The sequence below is a fragment of the Vidua macroura genome, chromosome 9 (genome assembly GCF_024509145.1).
Source record: "Vidua macroura isolate BioBank_ID:100142 chromosome 9, ASM2450914v1, whole genome shotgun sequence".
Classification (NCBI taxonomy): domain Eukaryota; kingdom Metazoa; phylum Chordata; class Aves; order Passeriformes; family Viduidae; genus Vidua; species Vidua macroura.
The window spans coordinates 19,754,470-19,768,012 of record NC_071579.1 but is presented as its reverse complement, the minus strand read 5'-3'; positions in this window follow the sequence as shown (position 1 = coordinate 19,768,012).

Below are 13,543 nucleotides of genomic sequence, written 5' to 3'. Positions count from 1 at the left end.
TATTCCTAAATATGTGCCATTTTGTGGTAGCATTTCATCAAAGATATAAACATTTTGTCATAAATTTTTTATTCCACAAGTTTTAATATATGGAAAGTCATGTCAGATTAACGGAGAATGTAAAAGACCCACTAACACACGTGGAAGACAGCTGCAGCTAAAAACTGAAGAAGACAAAAAAATAGTTCTCACTTTCTTCTCAATTAAAACTCTGCAATTATTCTTTGAGATTAGAGATCTCTATTGGGATTCTGGTTATACAGAACTTTTTGGTTCATTTCACAGGAATAATATTCATCTTAATTAGCAAAAACAATTGATGGACTTTTCTCTTTTTTACAAGAGGGAGTTCACTTGGTGTACTGATTACGAGTAGTAGATTATCCTGATAAATTAAAAGTTCTTGTCTTTCTGAACAGCAGCTGAATATGTTAGCTGTCTTCAGCCTTGTAGCTTCTTTGTTAGAGACATCACCTTGTTGAGACAGAATGACTTACTTGGTAAGTGGTTGACCCGATTTTTTGTCTGGCACCCTAACATTGCTGGGCATTATGCCAAGATGGATTCTGTAGCTATTTATGACTACATTCAAGGTTCTACTATGCAAATCACAACTATTAGCCAAAAAAGCAGAGCAGATTTGATTCTAAATATTTCCATAGCTCACAAGGTCAAAGCATTTGTTTTCACAATTTTCAAATGCAGTTGTGTAAGTAATTATCAGTAATGTTTAAAGAGCTTGTCACCTTTAACATTTTATTTAGACTGGTTTAGACAGTACATAAACATTTTCCCTCATGTGCTACAAAATACTTTTATGGAGCACAGGAAGAAGAACATGAGATGAAGTGAAAAAAACGTGTCTCATTTTATCTGTCTGTGACCAGCTTAGCCACACCACACAGAATTACAGTAAAGGAAAGTAAAAGGAAGATGAGCTGTGACAAAACATCTTTGGAGAGTGCAGCCTTCCTCCGAGGCCCCCCTGATGCAGCTGCCTCAGGGAATGGCACAGAAGGGCAAGGACCAAGAGCCTGCTCTGCCCACTGTGTGGGCACACCCACATTGCCTGCACCTCTTGCTGGGCCTGAAATCGGCCCTGAATCCCACACGAGTCCCTAGACAGTGTGTATTCACATTTATTTTTGCCTGACATTTGCCAGGCCTAAATTCATCCAGCATCTCTCTGGTGGGTTGTCCTTGCAGGCAGGTACAGGGCACAGTGGCCCCATGGATCTGCTCTTGCATCACACAACTGAAATGGTGGTGGTGGGTCCTGGACTTCAGCTTGGACATTTCTGTGGGGTTTGGTGTCCTCCCCCCATTCCCATGACATTTAACCCCCACCAAGACTGAAAAGTAAAAGTTGTGTAATTTCAAAAGGAGGTAGTGCTACAGAAGTTCTTTGGGATAGGTTTGCCATTTGCTCTGTTTCCATTTGCTTTCCAGTTATTTTAGGTTTGCCATTTACTTTCCAGTGTCCATCCTGAATCCTTTAGTAGGCATTGCTATCATCCTGCAGAGAAACTGTTGTTTTGTCTCAGTTCTACAAAGTAAAAGTGAAAACATATTTACAAAACTAGCAATGTTATATGTTATGTGGTAAGAACTGTGTCTACAGAAAATTGAAATGTGATTTAAACACATATAAAAATGATTACTCATAAGCAGAAGTTGAAAAGAGGTTAGATGCACAAGCTGTTACAAAAAGACATATATCTCTACCATATCCTAAATCCCTGACAAACCTAACAAAAGCATTAATTAACCTTACACATGTATCAACAAACTTACCTATTAAAAATACTCAATTACAAAATAATAATTCCATTCATCCAACACCTAAAGATTCTTCAGCAATACAATACAAACAGGCAATAGGTAATAAATATTATAGAATATAGAGGCAAGGGCATAATGATAATACAGACTATATATAGTAGTCAATATAGTAAATTGAGATACTTCCTCTTAAAGAAAAGGGAAGCAGATTTAAAACCAAGCAGAGTCTGTTTTCTGATCAGGTTTTTTGGCATACATTGGATTAGGTCCAAAGAAAGAAACTGAGGTGGGGGCACATGTGCCTTCATCAGACAAGCAACCTTCACATAACACCAAGGGTGGATAAAGGCTGCTTAATTTATTGATTGTAATATAAAATAATTAACAAGGCTGAACCACTGGTTCAGAGTATTTCTTTGACTAAAATAAAGGGTTAACATAAAAAACCTAAACTAGTTAATTGTTTTAACAGTTTGCCTTATCAGTCAGCAGTTTTCTTTATAGTTGTAAAACAAAAAGCATTTTTTACATATTCTATTGAAAAAGAATCTGAGTGTGAGTTAACAGTGGCTGAGCATAGTTTTCATTTGTGCAATGCTTTTTATTCATCACCTGAGTTCTGTGGGTTGTGGTGAAATAATTTTTCCAGCAGAAGGGAAAGAATTACAGGAGAAATGTGAATGAGTGCAGAATAAGGCCAATTAAGATAAAGTAATTGGTCAAAGTCTGATTTCTTTGTTTTACTTACCATCCACTCAGAGCAGGGCTCATTGATCTTAGTGGGGTTACTTCCTTTACAAACTGCAGGACTGAGAGTGCAGGGCTTCCCCGAATCATCTGTAACAGTATAACCCCATAATTCTAACAAGGTGCGAAAGAGGCTTCCAACAAAGTAGGGAAGATATTTTAAAGTGGGACAAAAAATGTAGGTTGAATTGGGAACATGGAGATTTTCCATTGAATTCATAGGATTTGTACAAAGAAGTAGAATTTGATCCTTATTAATACACTACAAAGCCTTGGAATTTATTCATTGTTAAACTTCTGTGCTTTAGCCAATTCTTTTTTAAAGAGTCCCTTTTCCAATGGGAGTCACAGAGCCCTGTGTTAAGGTAAACATTAGCAACTCTGTCCACAGACAAACCTAAATAATACTCAAGAAACTAAATCCAAGACATTAGTGATAAAAATACTTAGCATGTATTTGTTTCCTGGGAGCCTACATGGAAATTGAATTCCGCTGAGCTGCACTCACACAGAACAGAATTCAATTAAAAAAAAATCCACCTGAATTCCATGCTGTGAAAAGCCCTTGCAAATTTATTTTAGGGACTTCGGGTGTGGAGCCTGGGCACAGTTTTATTTTATTTTTTAATGGAATCAGTCTTAATGTCTAAGGTTATTCTTTACTTGCCTCTGCTGAACAGTTTTCACATATAAGCCAACGGAGGACAACTCGTTATTAAAGAAGTCAGCAGGTGTCCTGTGCTCTGAAACATATTAAATAAAGAACTCAACGGGATCATGTTGACTGTGAGCTCCACAAAGAAATTAAATAATGAAGACAGCAGCTCTTCAACTAAGCCAGGTTTTCATAAGTAAAAAAGTCTTGTCATAAGGTGGAAAGTTCTCCTACATGTTTTTACTGGAATTTCTGTTCTGGAATTTTCTGAAAATGGGCAGTCTATAGATTTGAGACACTAAAGCTTTCTGACCAGAACCTTATGCAACAGAGAGAGATTGGAGTGGCAGGAACTGAATAGTCCAACTCTCCTCTTCTCTTCATACTTCCATTGTTCAACAAAAAAGCCGTTGCAAAATATCCTTGTTATCATTCTCAAGTTCCTTGAAGTGTCTTACCCATGTCAATATTAATATGAAACTCTCCTGCAAAGTACAAAAAAAAAAAATAGGAAAGAGTCCATTGTATTTTAGTTACTATTTTTTTCAATATAGGAAGCCTTCGAGCCACAGAAACATTTAAAATACAGTCCCCTTTTTGATTTAAATGTATTTTCAGATAAGATAACTTTAGACCTTATTAGAAAGGTTAAGAACTAATATAAACACAGTTTTGAACTTCCCACTTATTCTGAGTTGTTGAGTAATTGCACCAGACAACTGTTTTTAGAGCGGTCTTTAATATAAGGAATCACAAAATTTATTGGGTGTTAATGTATTAAAAATTCTGTCATTCAGTAATTATTTGAAGAAAATTGACAATTAAGAAACCTAACTAAGTTTCTTTTTGAAGAAAAATTAAACTTAATTTAATTCTCTTTGGAAAAATAAAAGTTGACTTCAATAGAAGCAGGTCTGGGCAACTCAGAATTGATTGGAAAATAAATTATCCTAAGTGCATCCAGACTCACCGAGCATCTTTAAGAAACAGAGTGTTCATAATGAACCAAAGTCTTCTGACAGCTTAATATGACTTTAAAATAACTAATATGAAAAAATATTGCAAAACTTTTGTTGACCAGGTGTTTTCCCTTTTTATCAATACAATATATTCCTATAATGGCCATCCCATGCTCTGTCATTAAAATGTTAGTTTTCCTTTCAGGTGCTTTGTCTCAGACATATGGAATTCTCATCTGCAGTTTTTACCTCCAGCCTCCCAAGTTAATCACTCAGGGCTTCTTGAAGAACAGTTTGCTGCAAACACAATTCCACAATCTGGGCCTCAGTGAGTTAGTATGAATTTATCAAAACAATTAAAAACTTCTTCAAAACTCCCCACTAATTTCAATACAAGATGACACATTTCCCTATATTTGTGATTTCTAAGTTAATATTGTTGTTGGGAAAAGCTATTTGTAGGACTGTGGATATGGTCTTGGTTCAGCAGAAGTTTGCTGCCCAAGACCCGTGTGTTTGCAGAAGAGGCGCCTCAGCTTATATTAAGTTATGGGTGAAAAGTATAAAGTTCTGATGGCCTGATGCTATTCATTCCTACCAATTATTTATTCCATATCCATACTCATTTTTTCAGGAAGGAAACAAACAATTCTCAAATACTAATTCTTCCCTAGACACAAAGCTGAATTAATTAAGGTGTTTGCCAATCTCTTGCTGTCAGCCTGATGCCTCGTGTGTGGGTAATTATGTGTTTAACAGAAAAAATGCCCAGAAAGTTCAGAGGAAACCACATTTGTCCAGCTAGATGCACTTCAGCCTCAATGTATGATGAAAAATATTTTCCCTACCACTTTTTTCATTCCAGTTGCCATTGCCAGATCCCCCAGAAAAAAAAAAAAAAATCCATAGCGATCCTTATTCTTCCTTAAATGATATGTGCACGGGAGCTCTGCCTGGGTCGGGAGTTCTCCCGGCGCTCCATTACTGCAGGAACCCCTGTAAGGGGCCACGTGCTGGAGCTGCCAGGGGCACTGCTGGCCCCCAGAGCTGAGCCTGGAGCAGCAGCCAGGCTGGGCACTCGCAGAGCCCAGTGCTGCAATGCCACGGCTGACACCGTACAGGAGTGGGGGAGCTTTCCTTTGCACATCCCTTGAGTGAAGCGCAGATGGCAATCCCTAAGTGCGTTGGAAGAGTGGGTGACCAAATAAATGGAATTAATTCAATCACTTTCAAGACATGTCATCCTTGTGTAGCATTTTGATCCCGTGCCTGAGTAAATGTATGATTAAATTTTTATTAAAAGGTAATGCTCCTGTTTTAATGATGGTTAATTATATATAATTAAAATGAAAGGATTAATAGTATTAAACATTTCATCAGAGGTAAAGATAAATATAAATACATATATTGTAGTATGATTTAATATGAGTGTATAATATTGAGCCTATATTATCTTCAATGCAGTATGTAAAATAGAAAATGAATAAAATAATACATGAAATAGAATTATATTCTGGGTGCTATGTAAAATAAATGCCTGGTTCATTACTTCTACCTTCATAAAATCCACTTGATTTTTGGAGTGCACTGTGCAAAGAATAGTTGAAGTAGTTTTAAAAATTCTTATAAAAAGTCCCTATTAAATAGATGCATACAGTTCCTTGCTATGTCACCTTTTCCTGTGAAAAGTTAATTACAGTGGTAAATGACCTACATTTTTGACCACAGACTCATAGATTACAATTTGGAAATACCTCATTTCTAGCTAACATGAAATCCATACATCTTTAGAGGCCTAGCTTCTGATTTTCAGAATCTTTGCAACAGACCTTAAATATTCATACACAGGGTAATGTTCCTGCCTTGCTTATATCTGACAGATCTAATCTCATTTTGACTCCTTTTAAAAACTTCAGTATTTAGTGTTACAACAGCACAACTTGATCTCTACCCATAGGTACACCTTGTTTTGATCCCCTTGTTTTGATTATTTGAACAATAATATTCATTCCAGTTGGGATTTCTTCCATTAGATACAGTGACTCTGTATCTCCCAACGTAAAATGCTGTGAATGCACAGAAACTCTGTTCTGTAAAATGCTGTGCCGTAACATATTGTAATAAGCTGAGAAATGCGTTAGCTTTTTAGATAATTCCTTTAAACTGCATAGCTTTAAATCACAGAGACGTTTTGGATTCTGCAAACTACAAGGAACTAGTATTTTTCTAACAAGATCTTAAGGCCTTCAATAATTTTAAGGATTTTTTATAAACCTCAGTATGCATTTTTTAGCTAGATTTTGGGATTGTTTCATTGTAACTCCAGTACAACTCAATTGGTTTATTTTATAATTGAAAGCAAGGAAATAGTAACAAAAATACATAATATATGGTACTCGTGTTTATAATAGAAACATCCATAAAAAAAGAAACATGTTCTAAGTCTTCTCATTACCCCAAAGGGAATTGCATCTTTAATCACACAAAGCACAACAGCTTTCTAATTTTGTTTAAAGTGTTTCAGTACTTACAAAAACCAGATCAGGTTATTGTAAATCTAGAGCAAATTAGAATCATTGGCCTCTGCTCAGCTGTATTCAAGAATACTATGTAAATCATAAATTTAATGGCATACTGCGACACACATCTGTTTCTATTTTGTAGAAGTTAATAATCTAACTTCAGAGTATTTAAACATTACTTTCATTAAGTGGAAAATTGTGAAAAATGGAGACTGCTGTAAGTCATGTGTTGCAGCATTATGCTCAGGGAGATATAAAAACTGCAAGTCTATACAGTAAAGCCTAAGTTTGTAAGAGATGTGCCATTGTCTGTTTCGTGACCTTGCAGCTCTTCTGTTTACCAGGGAAATCTTAAACAAACAGAGCTGCATTGCTGAGTAGAATCTGCACCTGCACGTAGTAGATTCCAGTTTGTATTTTTAGTAGCAAATGCCTTTCACAACAAGGAATAGTTGGTGCCTGAATTCCTTAAACTTATATAGATAATGACCTTATGGCTTTTCCTATAGTTAGCATTCTAAATCCAGGTAAATAACCTGCAGATCAATATACATATTGCAACTGATTTTATTTTTGACATTAGAACTGATAAAAATGCTGTGCTGAATAAGTCAATTTCCAGTACATAGCTATTTTTATAAAACTTACTTTTTGGTCTAGTGTCTACTCTGTCATATAAGTTGCTTCATAATAAAGTTCTTATTGAAAATGTTACTAATTTATTAATATCTTACTCTATATCACAAATGAGGCATCAGGAACAATTTATGTAATTTGAAAAGAAGCAATTTTGCGTGATTTGTTGGAGAGACGCATCAGTATTTTCAACATTTTTTTGTTGTTGTAAAGACAATAGCTTTTATGTATAAAAATTATGTCACAAATGTAATTTCTAACAGATTTTTTTTCTTCAAATAATCTCTTTTTTAAAAGACACACAATCTTTGGGAAGTCAGATGCCACTTATGTGCTGTTTCTCTTGTGCTAAAATTACCTGTGGTAGTAGATACTTTGTATTAGAGCTTAGGGTACATAAAGCTGAATGGGATTTATGTAAATAACTCTATGAATATGTATCCCACCTTTTACCAGTGCTAATTTCAATGAACTGTATTTGAGAGGGAATTATATTAATATATACAACTGATAGGAAATTTGCACATTAATTTTACTGTCAACAAAAATTCTGATGAAAGCAAATTAAACTGACGTAGCCATATAGAGAAGCAACAGGAAAAGAAAACCAAAAGGCAAAACATGGTGCAAAGCAAATTTGTGGTTTATTCTTCAGTAATATTCAGTGCTTGCATATGCAGCAAATTCCGCCATTCCTGTGTAAATCCATACAGGGTTATCACTTTGCTTTCCAAGCATGTCATAAAAATTTAAGCGTCTTAATGATATATTAAATTTATTACTAAGATTTACCAGATGTAATACAAAAAGATGATATTTTGGTGCTGAGTAGTCAACAAACAGCAGCCAGTGATCACAGTGAGGTGAAGAATAGCATCTTAAATAATTATTGAATACATTTTATTATTTATAATTAGCAGTAGTACTAAGCAGTCAATCGATGTTCTTCAAAACTGGAGCATGGTGCTAATGTCATTCTTTGACTGCAGTGTTTTTAGGAAGGCGTAGCCATACCTTCAATCAGATTCAAGTCTATTTGTCAAAAACATTGAGGTCTGTCAAAAGTAAATGATCATTTAATTAAAGAAAAAAAAGGTGGAATATCTTTGATCCCTATACTTAGTGATATTAATTCGCTGTGCTGCAGGTGTTTGTAATATATAACAAATCATTACCGAAGCAGAGGCTTTTATAGGCGGTTTCGGTGAAGGAAAATGACTGTTCTTTACAGCTGCCAGAGTTACACCTGGCAGTGTAACACAAGCAAAACAAAATGTGAACTAGAAGATGTAAGCCTGGAAACAAATCTGGGTCTCCCTCTCCATGCTCTGCTCGTGTCAGCTGAGATGGATTGCAAAGCAGTGCTGCTGTACAGAGTTGATGGGGAGGGGTGGGAGACTGAATTTGCTGCTGTGTCTAGGCTCTCTGACCAGTGATCCATGATGCATCTGTGGTACCTGCTCCAGAGGGAGCCAATCACATAACCTTCACCATTTCAATGGCAATCAGTAACAAGAGGAATATAATCTTATATAAAAATATAAGGTACCAAGTCCTTGTGTTAAACCACATAACAAAATCAAAGCAAGTATAACCAATCAACTGAGGTTAGAGCACTTCCAGACTGGCATGAGGAACTGATGAGTAGTTACCAATTGAAAATTAAAAATTAAACATTTGGTCTAACAGAATAACACATATTGAGACATGGGGAAAACAGCAAAAGAAAACTGAAATATGCAAGTTTGGAAGCAAATGCCCCATCTTTTGGTAAGGGAAACTTGAAAGATGCAATCATGAGGTGAGGAAGTCCCAGTGGGGGACTTCCCAGCGGGGGAAAGTCCCAGTTCTTTTCTGTTCATGATTGATTGTGAGCAACCTGTCCTTTCCTGTTCATAACCTATTACCCTATCTCTCAACTTGATTATTATGACTATGGACCAGGTTTTCATGTAGGCAATATATAGAATTTCTGCAACTTGACTCCTAAAGAGAAACATGGAAAGAATTTAAGCCATTAAGTTTAAAGATTACTCGGCTTAAATGCTGCCTACCTGGGGAAGATGTCTATGCTCAACAGGCACTTCCATGTTTTTCATATCAAATTTTCCTGCAGCTGTAATACTCATCATGCCAAATACTGCTTCAGTCAAGATAAACCACACTAAGGAGCTCTGCACCTATATTATTGCTAAGGTTCTATGTAAAACAAAGCTGAGCAGTTAAAGGTGAAGTCAAACTCTAAGAGCATCTGACACCCATGAATGCAGTTAGTCTGCCACTAAACCCAGCAGCAGTCATCCCTTTCTTTTAAAAGTGTAGCTTTATTCTACAACTAGCAGTTAGAGACTTGTCCAGTGTATGAAACAGGGTCGGTTCTCTCCACTGCTTGAAGGGTTTCAAGTGCACATTTCTCACCAGCTAAACAAATCTCTGACTGGTGATGGAAATAGTCTCCACTTCTCCTATTGAAGTCTTGCACCAGACAGAAGATGATTCATGATTCACTGTACTAGAAAGTGAGAGCACCAGAGGGAACATGACTCTGTAGCTTAATGATTTGGGCAATCAACCGAAATGGGGAGACCTCAGTTCTGGTCAGTGGTCCAAGAATTTGATGTACTTTTCCCCATAACTTCTCAAGAATGTAAATTTAACCTTTCCCCCAATGTAGGCATCTAAATCTTTATGGGTTTGTAAAGCTGTTCACATCTCCTTAAATGAGAGGCCTGTTCCATCAAGAATATGGATTTTAACAGTGCATATTAAGTGAGGTGTTTGGGTAAGAAGAGAAAAGCCTTCATGGATTCATATTTGCAAGTGCAATAGTTTGCCTTTGAATTCTTTGTTTATCTTTTTTGCATTACCTTTCATTTTGTGATACAGAAGCAACAGAAGAGTGGCCAGAAACCTAGGTAATACGATACTTAAAAGCACAGTGTAATAGATACAAGTTCTAGATAGGAGTCCAGATGCAGCTGGAATTTGATAAAGCAAATTATTGCCATTCTTTTATATTGAGCAGGAGGGTTGCAAGAGGTAAGAAGAGATGATGAGAATATGCTGAGACCACCACACGTGCCAGTCTGAGTCATGGGGTACTTCTCTGACTGCAAATTACAGAGATTGAGTAAAGTTGTAGCAAATTGCATAATATAGTTGTGTAAGGGGGAGGAGGAGAAGGAGCTCCCTGCCTGTCAGGCAAAATTGTATTTTTTTTAAACAGAAAAATCTATGTAATTTCTTAGCATTCTCTTGGGATTCTCTCCTTAGAAAAAACTAAAACATTCTTTTTCTGCCCAAATGCAGAACACGTGCCTATACAGATATAGCAGTTGGAGAAAAGGGAACCTAGAATGTGCAAACCTATTTGGAGAATTGGGATCTCATGACATATCTCTTTCTCCAAGACCTCAGCACTGCAGTTCCTTTCCTGGTATGACCATTTAAGCTTCAGTGCTGAGCTTTTCATACGAAAACAGGGAATTGTACTCATTTCTTTTTTAAGTGTGTCCTGCTACGTTACTCCCAACAGCTCAGTCTTGAAAACTCTTTGGCCTTTGTAAATGCCTGCAGCATTAAACTGTAAACTTTTCTCCACCAACATACATCCAAAATACCTGAATTCCAAAGGAATGTATTTCTTCAGTAACACTGAGCTCCACTGCTCCCCCAGATTTACTTCAGAAAGTGGAGCAGTAACTGCAAAATACGGCATTAAAAGCTGCGCCTAAATTCACCAACAAAAATCATATTGATCTCTTCTAATTTATTAATGTGAGACAAAAATTCTGTTCCAGAATACGAGTTAATATGGCATACACATGCTTTTGTTTCATAGCTGCATTTTCTCTGAACAAGGTTGCTTCTAATATTACTTAATTAAACAAAATTAAATTAATTTCTAAGAAACAAGAGAAAACAGCTTTGTTGAATAAAATGATCTTCATTTTCTTGAAGCTATTTAAATTAAAAACATGCGTCTCTACAGTTGGAAAAAAACCATCCATGGTTAAAATGTTTGAAGCCCATCAATCTCTTTAACCACACAGCTAATGTGTTCCTTCTGTTTTCTTTGAATGAAATCACCATGAGTGGTTAGATGTTGATTTAACATAAAGCAAGTGGAAATGGGTGTTTCCTTAGTCATGTGTAGAATTTATTTTTAAAAACAATTAGCAAGTGTTATGAATAAGTCAATGATTTTGTCATTTCTTAAATAATGATATAGATTACGAGTCATTAAAATTGATTACTGAAGTAAACTATGCAAAATGCAAATTCATATTACATTTACTTGTTAGAAACAGCTGCAGAATTCTCTTATTTTATTGATGGGTTTCATTTTTTTTTTTCCCCAAGTGACACTAAAATCAATTACTTAGTTTAAAAGACCGATAATTGTCAAGATATATTTCCAAACTTTTAAGGCAATACATTGAATATATCCTGTTATGGGTTGTATCATTCACAGTTTATTTATATAAATTTGCCTGCAAAATTAATTGAGGATTTTCCTGAATAAAACAAGCAAAATTTTATCTTTTTTTGTTTTATGTTGAAATGGTAAAATCATTTAATGGTTTGTTACTTTTCCATGGGAAAAAAAAAAAGAATTCTTTACATTATAGCAATTAAACTGTGTCTTTATATCAGTGCACCAATTTTAGCTGATAATAATGCATACCTATATTTACTTCCTCTTCTGTCAGTCTTTGCCAGCATTACATCTAATTACAGGTTCATTGATACGTTATTCACAGGAGTACAGACAGATAAGAGGAAATGTCAGTCGCTAGTATTTAAAGTTCAGTCATAAAACTCCAGTAATAAAAAAATAGGCTGCATAAAATCTGTGTAAACCATTACTCATGGGGGAACTGACACTTAGGGCAATACAAAATATTATTTATCAAGGTACTGAAACATTTTAAATTAACCTTTTTAAGAATAGGCAGATATAAAATACAATTCTATGACCAAGAAAAAAAAAAAAGCTAGAGCAGCCTAGAAGATCATATTACAGACATCATAATTTGGCCAATTTTTGCCACGAGTTAAATCATCTTTCTCAGATGCATCTCTTTCAAGTACACAGCTGACAGTTCAGTCTTTTCCAGTTGTTACTGTCCTATACGTGGTCCCTGGAAATGCTAATTGATAAACAATTGTTGTGATTATTTTAAAAATTGCTATGGATTTGCTTTTAGTTTTTCAAGGACATCATCCAGCAAATTAATGAAAGTAACTGGAGAGCAATACACACAGAATATACACCTTAACATGAAATATTACAAGTTTAACATTAGTTAGAGTGGGGATAAAATATCACAAAATATTTTGATAAGAATGTAGCATTTCCTTTCGTGTTTTCAAGGTAGAAACTTGCACTGTTGCAGCAAAGCGAGATTTTAAGGAAAATCTACTTGTCTCTACTTCTCTGTACGGAATAAGATTCATGTTTCATAGGGATATGTCAAAAAGTAAATAGTAGGAAGTCATGATGGTGGAAATTTGATTTGTTATAATTCCTTCTTACATATTAATATTCAAATCTGGCAATAATTGTGGCTGAGTAAAAACTAAAGGATCAGATTACATATGCTGTGAGTACATGTGAGTACAATTTTTCTTTTAAAGAAACATACGTTGATTCATGTGAAGTAGAATTAATCATTTGAATAATAGCATTATACTTGCCAAAACAATATACACCTCTGCCAGGTATTCTTATATCTTAATGCAGTTTTAATGAGAATTAATGGAAACGTGTTTTCGAAACAAATGCTAAAAGGCTCTGCATTTTTAGCAATTGTTTAAAACTCAGTTTTACAGCCTGCCATTGTAAAAGAGTTGTAAAACTCCATCTCTGCATGTAGAAAGAAATATGATTCCAGAAGTTTTTGATGAAAAGAGGGAAAATGAACTTCAGTGCTACATTTGAATCCACATAGGTGAATTCACTTTGACTTCTGCAAATATTAGCACAAAGCCTAGTTCTGCAGTTCTTTTCAATCTTTTTGTAGGCAGAAAAAAAATTAGAGAACCCAACAGAGTTTTTTTTGTTGCAAACAGAAGAACTTCTCTCTCTCATGTCCTCTCAAAGGAAAAGCATCAACCCTAGATAATTCTTGTATTATCGACAGTTTTCTGGCTAAATCCTGTTCTCATCAACTAAGCAAAAGTCTGTTAACTCAGGGGTATGACTGCTTATCTGCAATTACATGAAAGAAAGAAAAGAA